The sequence below is a fragment of the Patella vulgata genome, chromosome 2 (genome assembly GCF_932274485.2).
Source record: "Patella vulgata chromosome 2, xgPatVulg1.2, whole genome shotgun sequence".
Lineage (NCBI taxonomy): Eukaryota > Metazoa > Mollusca > Gastropoda > Patellidae > Patella > Patella vulgata.
The window spans coordinates 40,337,765-40,351,223 of record NC_065880.2 but is presented as its reverse complement, the minus strand read 5'-3'; positions in this window follow the sequence as shown (position 1 = coordinate 40,351,223).

Here is a 13,459-nt window from a genome sequence, read left to right as displayed (position 1 = left end):
CTATTTACCACCTTATTCTGATCTAATCCAAAAAGATTTAGCTGCTTTAAAGTACAGACTTCTTTTATTAGGAATAATATAAATATAGTCCATCAATAGAATAGGATTATTACACAAAGTTTACACAACTTTGAGGGATGGATTGAAATTGTACCCAATATCGAATATTCCAGATTGTGCACGTAAAAACTGCTCTTTGAAGTTGCACGTAAAAACTGCTCTTTGCAAGTTGGAATTAGAAAGAAGAGTAGGCTGTCCAGGTAAAATTTCCACCATAGCACACTGAATGCCTTATGGATGTTTTCATTAGCCCGGATGGAACAGAAAAGTAGGACGTTTAACCCAATTTCATTCCAGTTTGTTCCCTTGTAGTTTTGGGATCAGGAGCTGTGGTGTCAAAGTGAGAAAGACGTTGGCTCCCTAACCTGGAGGTCCCGTGTTCAATCCCGGGGTTGGCTGAGAAAGTTCATTGGATTTTTCCGGCGTGGTTCCCCCTTAAAATAGTCAGTGCTGCGGGACAGGGGGCCTGGTAAGTAACAGCCTATAGTTCCTTTGATGGGACGAAAACAGAGGTCGTGTGCACATACTGGAGTGCACGTAAAAGATCCCTTGGCAGTTGGAATTCAATTTAGAATAGGCCGTAGCACCGCTGTCCCGTCATATGGCCGTATTCATTAGCTCAATAGGAGCATAACAGTAGGACGTTAAATCCCATTTCATTTTTGGGGTCTTGGCAGTCCATAAACAATTATGGTTGCAATAGTTATTTATAGTACTGTCTTGTCGGTGTATATCGACACTATAATGGAAACAAATGCTTTGATTTTCGATAAACAATGGATCACCAACAGCTACAGTAAGATATCACCGACAGAAGGAAACATTGTCAATGATTTAGCGTTTTCTAACATCGTAGATTAATCCATTATTTCTAAAAGAGTCCTTGTTCTTACCGATGGAATCATCGATTGCATTTTTATCTCGCCACTCAATTATTTACTTGAGAACTTTTGTCTGGCTACTTGACTAAAACTTAGCTAACATGCTAAAACAACTAACAAAAAAATGTTATTTTTAGAAATAAACCCTTCCGTGCATTTCAACAAGCAGTTTGGCCATTGTTGAACGCACATATATTAAAATCAAAGCCAGAATTAGAGATGAAGTATTTTGATGTGTAATTGTCGGCTGTAAAGTGCGTGTTTTATTGTGTTCAGGTACTGGTACTTTAAAATCAACCGAGAGAGAGAGAAAGAGGGGGCTAAACGTCTACTCGGCACAAACTAAGTCATTTCGGGACTAACATGGTTCGATTTTATTTCATTAAGTCGCTTGCTTGTAGGGGTCTCTAGCTGTGGGGGGGAACCCGGGGAAAACCCACGAGATTGGACAACTCCTTGTCACGTACAAGCGGGTAATCGAAACCACACCACTTGACTCAATGACAGACCTTATGATCAAACGCCCACGCGTTAACCATTCAGCATCCCAACCCCCTGGAAGGCTCTAAGAACCGTTTATTCTCCACCGGCAACTATAGCTTTGTGATAACGTTTTTTTGGGGTCTTCAAAAGAAAATACCGGCGCCCATTGTTGGGAGGATTTGGCGATGCCTTAAAATCCCATTCCGCTATACTTTCGGATTAAAATTTTTGGGTCGCTTTCCAGTGGGTAATAATGGTAGGCAGGCCCGCTGGAGTGGAGGGGCTTGCAAGTACTCTTTATTCCAGGTTGTTGCACGCAAGTATCTATTAGATACAGTAATGTAACTGGAAGAGACCTGGGCACTTATTCACGAAAACTTAAACTTAGATACAATCGAAATTTTAAGAAATACTGCAATTCGATTGGCTGACCAGTAAAATCAATTTGCATATATCCAATTTGCATATTGGTCAGCCAATCGAATTGCAGTATTTCTTAAAATTTCGATTGTATCTTAGTTTAAGTTTTCGTGAATAAGCTCTCAAATTTTAATACTAGAAGTAGAACGTAGACTTTCGGTCCGATTTTCAGGAAATTCGGACTCAACCATAATTATGGTGTAAGGGTGATATATTTGAACGATTTTGAAAATAAGATAAAAATTGCTACCTCTATATAGGATCCACAAGCTAAAAACGTACAATCAGGGTTCATAATCCAGAAAGCTACGGTCCGATAAGCGCAAATCGGATATAAATTGTGACCACTAGATGGTCCACGACAGGGTGACCTTCGGTTGCACGGATTTCCGTACTCTAGTTGAACAATCTGCATGCAAATGACATTTAGTTCAACCTCTGGCCGTGACAAGCCGTACCATGCGATAGAGCACGGTCGAGATAGTTCAAAGATGGCTGAAAAGACTGACACCTATGTAAATTTGTCTGAAAAATATAAAATTGCCAATGCGCTATTTACACCATGGACCGTATTTCAGGGTTCGTGGTAACACCCTAAAGTTAGAGAATATATATAGGCCAACGACTAAAAACTTTGTGAAATGATTCATGTTACCAGTTAACCCGGATGGAGTCAGCTTTGTAAGAAATGTTTTAAATTTCTTCATCCCCATCGACAAAATATAGTTTTAAAAATGAGTAAATAGCAGAAAAAATAGCAGGCAAAACAACTGACATGGGCGCCGCCATATTGAATAGCCAATGGTCCGGGCCGTTTGCGTTAGGGTGCTGGGTCAGACTGTAGTCGTGACCACAGTTTCATCCAAAGGTCGCCCTGAGTATTATATGTTTTACACCATTTGCATAAAGGGGAGCGGTACCCTTCCGAGGCGAAAAGTCGATAATAGCGTGGGGTGTTAATTTCCTAATTTCTACTTTTCGAGTTGCATTTTGGCTTGTATAGCGTGTTGGCGCCTTCTTACTGACATCAATAAATACAAAAATATGACTAAGTCGAAAGTCTACAAGACTGTATACAAGCCAAAATGCAAGTCGAAAATAAGAAATTAGGAAAAAAAACGAAGGGCGCTATTATCGCTGTGTGTTATTTCTTATTTTCCTATTTTCGAGTTGATTTTGGCTTGTATAGCGTGTTGTCGCCTCACATTTTGTCGTAACTTCTACTTTTCGACTTTCGTGTTTTGAAGAGGCGAAAAGTAGAAATTATGAATGGTAGTTATAGACTTCCATACTTATTACAGCAGCTTTAGAAATTAATTTATTTTATTTTTCGAATTGCTTTATCATTAACTATACCGTTAGGAGCGGCATGTTTTGGTTTAGTACAGATAATATCTCTGAAACACTCGGGTTAGGCAAGAACATGATACTAGCAGTAGTTTCATTTTACTTTTACAAGGTTCTTAAAACAATTGTTGAGTTGCCTAACGTGCGTTTTTCTAAATTAAATTTCTTTTTCCAGCTTTCTGTTTGTTTCGTAAAAAAGTAGTCTTGATTATCCCGGTCTGTCAATCAGACGGAGAACGGTCGGTACACTGGTTAAGCGAGACTAATTTCAAAACAAGGGCAGGTAACCCATGTTCTACTGTTATGGCCGACACTCGTAACCATTTTTCAGTTTATTATTTATCGATGGTTAAATCATGGACCGTGTATAGATGGACAGGCAACGTCCACTAAGCGTTTAAAATTCTGTGCCGCGGCAAAAAATAGACCGAACAATCGTGACTAAAATAAAATTACCTCCCCTCGCGCAAGTTTAAAAGCAAAGAAACAGAAATCAATTCATAATATTTTTATTAATCTTGCTACTCTTTTTTTTTTTCAACCCATACATAGATATACTTCTAACTGATGATTGGGGTGTAAATGTATCAACCAGCGAGACTCGTCATAGCTTATTAAGTACAACATGACCGTTTATTTAGTGACTATAAATGTGCGAAACTGAATTAAGGCTTGGTATATATATAAATATTGTGGAGTAATTGTCGAGAAATAGGGAGATATTTATTTATGGTGGGGCACCCTAATAGTCAGGCTTGTAAATCTTGTCATGAAAACAGGTCGAGGGAATCGGGAAAGTGGACAAAACGCCGACACAATCTCAATTTCTTCCAGTTGTAATGGTCTTTCCATCACAGTACTTCTATAGACACATCGGCCATGTAATCGACCACTTCACATTGTAGTACGAGAGGAAAGGACATTCTTCGTATCTTAATTGGCATTATTTGCTGTCCAATCACTCCTGTGCACCGTCAAGTAAAGAATTTTGTTACGTGATATCATTTTAACTTGGTAAATGTCAAGTGATTGTAATACTATCAAGTGTGTTCATTAAGAAAGCAAAATACCGTGTTCACAATTCAAGTTTCCTTCACACAAATCGTTTTTACGACTTGTCTCTTCCTTTCCTGATAAAAATAACTAGTATTGACAACTATATCTTGTCATGTTAAAGATGTGTTGCGTCCTGAGTAATTAGGTCATATTATTATGTACTGCACCCGGGTAACTGTAACCTAGAAAAATAAAATTGCAGACTGCGAGAGAGTAACCCCGCAATAATAAAATAAGAAAGAAATATTTGTAGAAAGAAATCTTTGTTAATCACAGTTTGGCAGGCGTTTAAATGATTGGTTTCGGTGGGGTGACGCGGTGTAGCTTAGGACTTATTTTCTAGAACACCATTTTTGAAGTTGTGCCGTTTGAAAAGTTTTGGACAGGTATAGGAAAAATAGAAATCTTGTTTTGGTCTCCTTCAAACCGCTTGAACTACGCCGGTAGAGGTGTTATGTGTTATTTTTTATATTGGCGCTTATATGTACGCTAAAGACCGGACGAAGAATATCTGCAAATATCTGCAAATATCTGCCAACCCCTGTTCAATATGAGACTAGAAAATTGAAGATGAATACTAACAGATACCCTTGTCTTCTAAAAATATGCAACAAATCTGTGCTAAATTTAACGCCGGAGAGATAGATGTTAAAGATTAACTAGCAAATCCCCTCTCCAGCTTTAGACTAATTGAATGAGATACAAAATTGAAATTCAAAACAATTCCCAAGCCTCTAACAACGAAGTTTGTATTATCAAGAAACAGTCAGACAAGATTAATACTGTATCTTATTAAATTGTCTTTTTTCGATCAATTTACTCAATAACCAAATCCAAAATAGAAAGGTGTTTCACAAAATTGTCAAACAGCTTCTAGCTTGTTAGAGGAACTGTGGAATTATTCTAGATCGCAGGCTAATGGAGTTAGCAAATGGAGTTCTACTGGCTCCATCATTGCCGAATGACCCCAATATTTTATAAATGCTTGTGGACCTAGGTTACCTCACAAATCCAACTATCTTTTAAAATGCAACACTGTCTTTGTAGAATACCGCGGTTATTTTGAAACTAACATATACTTTTTAAATGTTTGGTAACATGTCCGCAGTTCTTCAGTTTTCATTTTTCATTTCCTCTGATAGCCACCAGACTGTGGATGATAGAGGTGTATGGAAGGTGTTACTCTGGGTTTTACTGTGTAAAAATGTATGATAGATATTAATATCATACATGTAATATGTGTAATAAATACTCGCTAGCCTGGAGGTGTTCGATCCCTGCATTGACCGAGAAAATTCATCCAGATTTTCTGGCGTGGTTCTCACTTGTCCGTGATGCAGGACGAAGGATCTGACAAGGACAGCTGTCTATTCGTTTGGATGGGACGAAAAACCAAGGTCCCGTGTACACATTGGCGTGCACGCAAAAGATTCATTGACAGATGGAATTCGATATAAGAGTAGGCCGTAGTGCCGCTGTCCGGGCAAAATTTCCCTCATCGCACACTGTATGGCGTAATCAGTAGGACGTTAAACCCCATTTCATTTCATTTCATTGTAATAAAGATCCAAAATATAGTTATCTATCCAATTATCAGGTTGGGCCTTGACGTTTCGTCCAACCGGACAACTAGGTACTGTACACCTTTCTTGTCTGTTCCAAAGCACCGATGTATATCTTTAGTCACCTCGTCCGACCGTTCGGGGTACAGAAGCTCTACAGGGTAAAGTTGTCTTGAAATTGATGTTTATGTTTATGAGACAAAAGGACCTGTTGGAATTATCGCTTATTGATTTGAAATATCTTATGAACTCACAAGAGGTTAGGGTCATCAACAGATTGGTCTGATTGTCAATGATTTCCAACAGCTAAACCCCAAACAGCTAAGATTATCATCGGGTTAAATCACCCATGCTCTCTGCTTTTTCATTTACTTTTTTTTTTTATACACCCACATTGGAATATGGTCGTTTTTTTGTACGCAGCCCTGTCCGTCCGTTTGGGGTACAGAAGCTCTAGAGGCTAAATTTGTCTTGGAATTTATGTTTATGAGACAAAAGGTCCTGCCAGAATTATCGCTTACCGGTTTGAAAAATCTTATGCACTCACTAGAGGCTACAGTCATCATCAAATTGGTCTAATTGCCAATGATTGCCGACACTAAATCTCAAACAGCTAAATTATCATCAGGTTACCGGTAGCCTACATGTTTTATATAACAGATGTAATAGATGTTAGCACTAGGAAGAACAAAAATCCAGCCAAATTAAATTATTTCTGATAATTACTTCACAGGTTGATACATTACCAATGCCACAATGCTTGTATAGTGTACGACGACTTAGATGCCATGGGCGTATTTCCATTGTATGGCAACCAATCTTTCAACATTATCTTTGTATGCAGTATTGAGTTATCGACGTTGTATGCTACCCCCAGTGGTGTATTACACAATATAATTATTTAATTAAAATGGTATAATATCCGTTTTGCAGTTTAGACTTGAAAGGTTTCCTAAAGCTAAACATATCTGTTGATGTTTTCCACAATACTGCAGTAGGGTGAATTTCAACCCAATAGTAAATGTTGAATACATCGTGCTCATCCGCACAATATTACTTAATTTGGTGGACTATATTTTAATGGATCTTAATTATTACCGCCCACCCCACCCCACCCCACCCCATATATATCTATTTCGCATTGTCTTATATATTTTCTTAATCACCTGTCTCCACCAGTATTCTTTGTTTTACACTTTAAAAATTGATCTTGTGAATTGCAATTAACGTCTATGGGCTATAGCGTTTTAGTTACCACGGTATATTGTTTGTATAGATGACAGATTTATAGCATTAATGCCCAAGGTGGTGCATGGTGACATATATGCCAAATGAGCGAGTCAGGGAAGCTTCCTACAAACGTGCCATTAGGGAATCAATTTCAGACCACATCCCTAAGGACAAACTTTATGTACCTGTATTTTGGATATTTGGAGACACACGTTTATGTCAATTTCCATATCCATGTTTCATTTATTCAACCACGAGCATTCAAGAAAATACAAAAGAATTACTCTTGTACAATACATACAAAATTATGGACGCATTGGGCCAAAGATTTTTAAGTTCTTACACATTAATCCATAGATCAGTGTTACATCCTATAAATCCAAAATTATGGACGCACTGGGCTTGAGATTGTTAAATTATTACACATTAATTCATAGATTGGTGTTACATCGTATAAATACAAAATTATGGACGCATTGGGCCATAGTGTTTTTCAATGCTTACACAATAATTCATAGATTGGTGTTACATCCTATCATTTTGTCCAGTCAAATGATGAAAAAGGATACTTATGATTTTCGCTACGATATCAACTAACTAATGATCTTTCCTCTAAAATAACAGTTTTGATCTGATGTGAAATCCCCTTTAGACGTACAAGTCCTTAATTTCCTGAGAACACGCCGATCAAATACTACGTATATTCAAACTTTGATCTCTTAAGTGAAAACCGACTGGGCATTTGTTTTATTTGACAAGCTTTAATTTCTCTTGGGACGTGTTAAAATATTAGAGCGACAAGTCAGTAATGTTGATCTATCAATGCTTCTTCGAATCCGACAGCTGAAAAGTTTGAAGTCTGGTATTGACGTAACATTTTATTTATAAGGAATCATCAACCCTAAATTTGGATTTGTTGATTTATCCAACCAAATGGCTTCCCTTATTTGTTTAACTGTAATTTTAGCAGAAATATGTGTACGCTTGTTAAAAGTAAAACAAAATTTATTTTTATTACGGTTTCCATTATTCCAGGACGTAAGCTTTCATAATAGTCGATATGCCACTTGGAATTTTCAGGATCTATTTTGTAAGCCTGAAGCTAAAAAATAACACTTTCCCTTCTTCAGACGTGGGCTTTGATTGATCAACTTGATTTAATGACGACCCTTCCTTTGAACTTCCTTAATTTAATGTTTCTCCAAGCATGATAAGATCCAAATTTAACGAACCATGCGAAAGGCGACAAAACATAATCTAAGTTGATTAAACAAGCGTACTGACATAAGCTGCCATATTCCCGCTCAGTAAAAATCAACGCGCATTTAGCTTTCCAATTTTACGCCAAGCTGCCTTTTTTATTCCCATAGCTAATATTTTTTTTATGGAACGCTACGTTATTATTGAACAGTTTTTTGTTACGTATATACATACAGATGGCATGTTGTTTCATGGAAAGAGAACGTAGGGTATATTTATACACTGAAGAACTACAGCAGCTTGAAAAGTCAACAAACTGAATATTTTTTTCTTGGTTATTGAACTTCAAGTTGATCGATTTCTGTTTATTATGTGCAGACCAGTCACATCGATTCCGTGCAAATATCGTATTTTCTTTCAATCATTTTCTTAAAGACTATCGCCTGAATGCAAATAAATCAAGCAACTAACCGATAATGGGTAGTAAGGAACTTGAAAGGAAAAGGCAGTGGTTTAAAGGAACACTTCGTTATAAGATATATTATTACAGGACCCATTTCCGACTGATCTAGATCAACATAACGCCCAAATCTCATTGTTTTCAACCGTTAACTAATAAATATTACTTCTGTCAAATATCAAATCCGTTAAAGACGTACCGATATGGTTATAATTTCATCTGCTCTGCATTCCGTAGAAGACAACATTAGCAAAATAAGGATACGTTTGTCATCTCGATCTATGATTCGCTGCAATTCCCAAACTGGCTTTACGGACATAATTCAAATTGAGTTTAGCTCTCGATAATCTAATTACATGGAGTTAGACTTATTGAGGGTGAGGGATGCACCAAGTTTAAACCAGTGCCATATACCCTATAGTCGCAACATTAGATGTTAAACGGCGGACACATGTGGTTATTAATAACCTGGAACCAATCAAACTTCACGCTGGACTTTAAATGCAGGATGAAACCTTTCTATAGTAATGCCAAGCAGGTCAGTTCAGCTCAGCAAGAAATATATTCAATTATATCCATAGACGTAGTTCGTATTATTTTATTTAAGGCCGCCTGATATATTTCATATACTTTCCAACCCGTACTATTGAACGCTTTATCAGACGACGAATATCAAATTTATTAGACATATAATGATCAGAATCTATTCTATTGGTCTTTTGTATAATGTCTGTGTTTAAAGTCAACAAAGCAAACCTAGTCCGTTCGCTTGTTAGAAATGTAAGGTCTAAGTTCGTGATGTTACGTTTAATCCAAGACAAGATCGCTCTTCTGTCAAAAGCCGCAAAAGAACTGCAAAAAGGGAACGACATGGAATGATATGTTACAGATATGTAAATTTTACACATCATAGCCAAAATTTTAATGATTTCATATGAAATTGACAAAAATTATGAATAATTGTAATTTTTGCACTTTTTTTATTTATTAACTTGAAGTGTGTAGCTAAGGTACATGTATGAACGAGCAGATTCCTGTGCCATTATGTCAAAACTATTCTCCATTTGACACATATACATAAAACCAATTTTAAAAACTCACTTTTAAAATGTCGAGGTTTTTTTCCGATCTAATAATATTGTGAATGTATACTGCAGCTGTTGTTGAGAAAACAATTACCACGTCGGATCACCATTTTAAGCCCCAAAACCTACTTATTAGCCATATGCCATTAAACAGATTTATATGTCTCAACAGATTTATGTTTCATCTGATTTATATTAATTATTTAAACATATATTACCAAATGTCTATACTGAAGTCACTAATAAAACGCGCGCCCAAAAGAATATGTATTAAGACAGACATGTCTGGGAAATCAGATATATTTGACAACTAATAGTCTGAAAATTACCTGTGACATTTCAATGTTGGGACATTAAAAATTATGTCTATCTCCTATTTAGGACGGCTGTGTTATACATTATACATGTATATTATATACTAGACAGGGCGTCGAGACTTGTTATGTACAAATCGTAGGGAAATAACGATATAGAAAGGTACATACATGTATACATAATTTGTTAGATGTCGACTTCTAATTCTCCTGGGTAGCCAACGTGACTCGATAGGAATGCCGCTGGTCATATCTATTAGATGCTGGTGTTGCCCCCCACCCCTACAAAAAAAGAAAGAAAAACACTCCACATTTTTTTCTCACCTTCCTTGTCAGTAGTGCTGTGGCACCAAGGGTCGTCTGTCAGACGTGGAGAGCGGACACCGGGAAAACCGATCGCCACATCCGGCGTGTAACCCATGCATCATTTCTTACTACCTATTTTGGAACAGACTATGATCGTCTATAGTATTGTCTCTATTCCCGCATTTGTGTCTTATTTTCTTCTTAGGATTCCATTTTAAATGTTGTGTATTTATTCTTCCACCTACCCAGTTTATGGTTACCCACAGGAAGAAAAATACCACATTTCGTTTCTACATTTTATATTAAGCACTGCTACATATAGGTTACATGGTTACAAGCATTATAATTAAGTCATTCTCTCAAACCCCATCCAGTCCGACTCGGCGAGTCTGCTAATAGAGATTGCTACATCTTCTCCCTTCAAGAACTACATGGCTGTCTGTTGTAGCGCCCAAATCCAGTTACTTGTATATGCCGAGATTTCCGCTACTAATTATTCAATTAGCCAAATATTACGTAATTAATTATAATGATTGGTCAAAAAGTCCTTCACGTGCTTTTAGACCATAGACATAGCCCATACCTTGCATACCAACATGGTCTCATTACCAAATTTGGTCAACAGACACATTCCATTTCTGACCATGAAGATAGCATATGACAAATGTGTTTATTAACCTATAGTTCAATTCATGTATCATACTAGCACAGACCCCCCTTCATGTTATTCTCACAATATTTCATAAACACTTTAATTTGCGCTTAAATAAACTCATACCATAGCTAATATACTGACAATGGAGGATACACATAAAACATATGTATTTATCAACTTATAAATCATATCCTCTGGTGCGCTTATATTCGTCTAATACAATGTCGCACAAATTATCAAATAGTATTACAGTGCAAGTCGTTCACTTGCGATAGCTAAATGGAAGATAGTTTAGACCCGATCGCCCGGCGCTAAAGTTATATGGTGAGAGAAACCATCTGATTGATAGAAACCGTTTTATGTTTTCTCGAATTTGTTGCTTTTCCCGTTATATTTTTAAGAAATAAGGTTGTTCAGTACGTAAGGCGCTGGCTTACTATCCAGCATCTCCAGGAATCGAACCCGGTGTTGGCCGAGAAAGTACCGAAGTATCTTTTAGTCTGGGATCCTCTTGCCAGTGGCGCCGCACCGAGTGCCTGTCAACTAACAGCGTCGAAAAAATCGACGTCCCTTGTATACAATAGGGTGCACGTAAAAGAACCCCTGGCAATCAAAATTGGAAGAAAAGTAGGCAGAAAGGGAGCTGCTGTCTGGGCGCGATTTCCCTCTTAACACACTGCATGGCATATGGCCGTCTTTATTAGTCCAGTTGGTGCAGAACGGCTAAAAACCCGGAGCTTAATACATGTTTCTAAACGCCGTTTTTCTGTCTATAAAATCAACAAAATACTTTGTAACACTAGTATGTGCCGTGAGCGGTTTGAAATTAATAACTGTCGAAACATGGATACTAACGATATAAATCGTTTATGGCAGTTGATCAATCATACACATATACATCAAGTAGTCTGCTAGTTGTGTCTTCAAATCATTAAGATAGACCGATCGGATAAGCAAAGCGGAAATATATTTGCAGACTTATAGATTAATACGAAGCGTTTTAAAGGTGGCAAGGGTTTGCTTAACGTCATAGTTTGACAAATAGGGTTCATCGATGTATCAAGTGGGCCATATACTCAATTCATATAATATTTTCTTAAAATAACAGTTAGATTTAATCTAATGCCTCTATTATTAGATTAAGTTGATCGATTAAACCCAACATTAATTAGAAAGTGATAAATGATATTAAAAGATATTCGACAAACCGAAACCCTATTGAATTATAGTGTGACCCTGTGATACGTCTTTAAAATAGTAATATTTGATTCCTAATACAATTTTGCCATTTATTATTGTAATTCGTTAACAAAAATATTCGGACATTGATCATGAACTAGGTCTGATTCCCACTAGTATTGACCGAATGAATACATCAGTAAATTCAAGAAATCACGCTATATTGAATTATGTTTTGATCCATACTGTTCTGTAACGTTACATCGAACGAAAGGCATGCCGAACCAACTAGACATTTTTTAGGGTTTTAAGGGTGGGGGAACCAGTCTGTTCCATGGCACTAAGATAAACTGGTCATCAATCGGATTCTTCGTTGCATGGACATAAACACTGGGAATACATTTCAAGTCAATCGGATTCAAACTTTGTCTTATAGGGCGTACGCAAGATAAAATCCAAGTGACCACGGAGATTTCTACTTGATCAAGGGCTGTAACTCTTTTAAGCAAACTTATCGGAAATCGTAAAAAAATAATATGCTCTTCGTCTCATGAACATGAACAAAGTGCATGAACGTGACCACGCGATAACTTAGATCTCTGAACGCCCATAAGCAATTATTGTGGACGGACGCAGGACAGACAGACAGACGGGGTCGACGACAATATGGGCGTATCAAAACGGATCAATCAGGTGATAAATTTACCCTCTAGAGCGTACATAAGTCTTTTCAAATTGATCATAAGGCATAACCCAGACAGTAATTATTGAAAATTGTTAGAAATCAACAGGATTCCTCGTGTCATGGTCATTAGTTTATCAATCGTGCGATATCTCAAGCCATTTAAGCAGTTGTGAAGAGGGTACAATGGGGGACAGATGTAGCAGTATTTTGGGGGTCACGGCAGCAAATCGATAATATGAATATGGTTATTCTGGGTAGCACTATTAATTTTGTCACGGACTACATTTATAACTTGTGGCTCTATCGACCCTGTGTCACAGCTCTCAATCATGGACTTCAAGAAGAACTTCACTATGGCCTTCAAGTTGCCCTTAAACCCCAGGAAAGTTGCGGTGTTCTAAATGCGCATTTATATAACATTAGCACATCGCTATTATAAAAGTAACAACGTCTTTGATATTATATTCCGGTTTCCTCCAACTGCTAAAGACCCCTACGCGCAAGCGAATTATTGAAATAAAATTAAACCATATGTT